The sequence below is a fragment of the Triticum urartu genome, chromosome 2A (assembly GCF_056163025.1).
Source record: "Triticum urartu cultivar PI428250 chromosome 2A, HENAU_Tu73, whole genome shotgun sequence".
Lineage (NCBI taxonomy): Eukaryota > Viridiplantae > Streptophyta > Magnoliopsida > Poales > Poaceae > Triticum > Triticum urartu.
Genome location: NC_141874.1, coordinates 743,763,206 through 743,766,735, shown reverse-complemented (window position 1 = coordinate 743,766,735; position 3,530 = coordinate 743,763,206). Strand labels below are relative to the sequence as shown.

At 55.2% G+C, this 3,530-nt stretch overlaps 1 pseudogene; it reads left to right on the top strand.

Moving 5' to 3' along the window:
* Positions 1-1,072: 1,072 nt before the first annotated feature.
* On the top strand, positions 1,073-2,669 carry LOC125538359 (pyruvate decarboxylase 2-like; annotated as a pseudogene).
* The last annotated feature ends 861 nt before the right edge of the window (positions 2,670-3,530 follow it).

Genomic DNA, 3,530 nt, shown 5'->3' with positions numbered 1-3,530 from the left:
ATGCGCCCGCCACACGGCCTCCCATCGCTATCCACATTGCCACGCGCTCTCTCCCCGCTTCCTCTGCCACTTCCTCGCCCCGCCACTGACGCGCCACAACCACGCCACCATGCCGCCGCGCCGCCTGGGATCTTCGAGCTACCCCGGCGTCCGCCAGCGCCCCTCCGGCGCCTTCGACTCGGGCGATCCTCGTTGGGAAGACGCGTGGCTCGATACCTCAGACGACACCAGCGAGAATGACAATGATGACTCGGAGTAGGTTCTAGTTGCACCGTAGTTTTTATCTAGTTGCGCCATAGTTTTTATCTATCTATGCTATGATGAACTATGTGCGCATTGTGAAATATCTATGTATCATTTTTTATCTATTTTAATCTATGCATATGTTTTTTTATTAGTTCGGGGTTCATATGTTTGTGCGAGAGCGCGCACAGTATGTTTACAGTGGCCGCTGGAGCCAGCGCTCCGCGCCGCGCAAAAATAAGCGTTCGGCGCGCTGCAAACGCTTTTTTAGTGTGTCGCCGCCCTGTTAGAGATACTTTAAGAGCATCTCCAACAGAAGCACGATGTAAGCGACGCACGGTATAAAAACTACTTTTAGCGCACGCGGATCCAATTTGGAGTCTCCAGCAGCCGCACAAAAAGCTTATGCGCGCTATAACTAATGCACAGCGTGCGCGCTATAAGTAATGCAGCACGCGCATTAAAAAGACATCACGCGCAGCATATTTAGTGCGTCCAGTCGCGCGCGCTGCAAACTCTGTGCTGCTACAGATGGGACCGCTTGATTGGGACCGCTGGACTCGTGCGCGCAGTATATTTTACAGCGCGTGTTGGAGCAAACGTCTTCTAGCATCCTAAAAACCTACTTGCACGATGTAAATCCATTTTTTGGGCGCCGCGTATTGGGCGGCTGTTGAAGATGCTCCAATGCACATCTAGATATGTCCTATAAATTAACACGATGGCTAGATAGAGGCCAAACCATCCCAAGAGGGTGTACTCCTACTCTCTTCCTTTTCCTCGCGTACCGTACCGGCGTATGTAGCATCTTGAATCTTGTTTCTTGATCATGGACAATGGTATCGGATCGGTGGACCGGCCCAAGGCGGTAGGAAACGGCATGGTGGCGTGCCCCGCGGTCTTCCACACGTCATCACTGGCGCCCACGATCCCCTCCGCCGAGGCCACGCTGGGCAGTCACCTTGCACGGCGGCTGGTGGAGGTGGGCGTCAGCGACGTGTTCGCGGTGCCGGGCGACTTCAACCTGACCCTCCTCGACCACCTCATCGCCGAGCCCGGCCTGCGCCTCGTTAGCTGCTGCAACGAGCTCAACGCGGGCTATGCCGCCGACGGGTACGCGCGCGCCAAGGGCGTGGGCACCTGCGCCGTCACCTTCACCGTTGGCGGCCTCAGCGTGCTCAACGCCATCGCCGGCGCCTACAGCGAGAACCTTCCCGTGATCTGCGTCGTCGGCGGGCCCAACTCCAACGACCACGGCAGCAACCGCATCCTCCACCACACCATCGGCCTCCCCGACTTCTCCCAGGAGCTCCGCTGCTTCCAGCCCGTGACATGCCACCAGGTCGTCATCAACAACCTGGACGATGCTCACGAGCAGGTCGATAAGGCCATCGCGACGGCTCTCAAGGAGAGCAAGCCCGTCTACATCAGCGTCGCCTGCAACCTCCACGGCGTCTCCCACCCCACCTTCTTCGGCAACCCCATCCCCTACTGCATCGTCCCGAGGCAGAGTAGCCAGATGGGACTCGAGGCGGCGCTGGATGCGACGGTGGAGTTCCTCAGCAAGGCAGTGAAGCCGGTCATGGTGGCGGGGCCGAAGCTCCGGGTGGCCAAGGTGGCCGCGGCGTTCGCGGAGCTGGCGGACGCGAGCGGGTACGCGGTGGCGACGATGCCGTCGGCGAAGGGGCTGGTGCCGGAGACGCTGTCGCGGTTCATCGGGACCTACTGGGGCGCGGTCAGCACATGCTTCTGCGTGGAGATGGTGGAGTCGGCGGACGCGTACCTCATCGCCGGCCCCATCTTCAACGACCAGAGCTCCGTGGGGTACTCGTTCCTGCTCAACAAGGAGAAGGCGGTGATTGTGCAGCCCGAGCGCGTCACCGTCGGCAACGGCCCGACGTTCGGGTGCGTCATGATGAAGGACTTCCTGTCGGGGCTAGCCAAGCGCGTGAGCATGAAGAGGAACACCACGGCATTCGACAACTACAAGAGGATCTTTGTACCGCAGGGGCAGCCGCTGGAGACTGAGCCCGGCGAGCCGCTGCGCGTCAACGTGCTGTTCAAGCACATCCAGCAGATGTTCACCGGTGACAGCGCCGTGATCGCCGAGGCCGGCGACTCATGGTTCAACTGCCAGAAGCTCAAAAGCTCCCTGACGGCTGCGGGTAAGCATGCACGTTCTCCATCTGACTGACTGACACATCTCCACTGCCCGCTGAATTAACATGAGCTGTAGGTACGAGTTCCAGATGCAGTACGGGTCCATCGGGTGGTCCCTCGGGGCGTTGCTAGGGTACGCGCAGGCCGCCATGGACAAGCGCGTGATCGCCTGCATCGGCGACGGGAGCTTCCAGATGACGGCGCGGGAAGTGTCGACGATGCTGCGGTGCCAGCAGAAGAGCATCATCTTCCTCTCAAAGCAATGACATTCGAACCAAAATCATCATCTTCTGCATCATGCCTTATGGCAAAAGATGCTAAGGTAACTGAATACTATCTATCTGAATTCAGTGATGATGAATCTGGTGATGAATTTGGACCCAGCTATGCAAAACTTGCTTCCCTTGCCACTAAACAACAGAAAGCTATGGAACATATTCAAAAACTGTTAGACAAAAGCGATGACCTGTTGGACGCTGAAATGACTCGATCTCGGTCCTTAATTGAAGACATAAAAAATCTTCATGTTAAGTATGAGGAACTTGAAAGTCGTCATGAAACGCTCTCAACAACTCATGAAAATCTCTCCTATGATTATTTTCAAAAGAAACAAGAACTCGAGAAATTGAGAGCGGCTCATGAAGATCTTCAAAAGGAAAACGAGTCACTTCGCGCTGAACAGATCAGTCCCGCTCAGGAAGGATTTGAACCACCCTGTCTTAAATGCCTTGGGCGTGATGATGCTACTTCTGTTGCTGAATGTTCTACTGCTGCTACTGTTGCAATATCTTCAACTGTTGATGTGATAACTAACCCCTCTGTTGAGGATGCCACTTCTATTGCTGATGAGAATGCCAGGTTGAAGACATTGCTTGAAATAGGGATGTTCAAAAGTCTCAAAGGGCATCAGACACTATGTGATGTCCTCAAAAGGCAGATCCTGAACCGAAACCCTAGGAAAGAGGGTGTTGGGTTCAAAAGGAAAATGAATGCTGATGGCTCTTACTGGAAACCTGAGCAGTACCCCAAAACCACATGGGTTGCTGCAAAGGGACCTTCAGTGGATCCATCCACCCTATCTGGCTTCACTTGTGCTAATCCCATTGTTATTGATGAATCCTTTGATG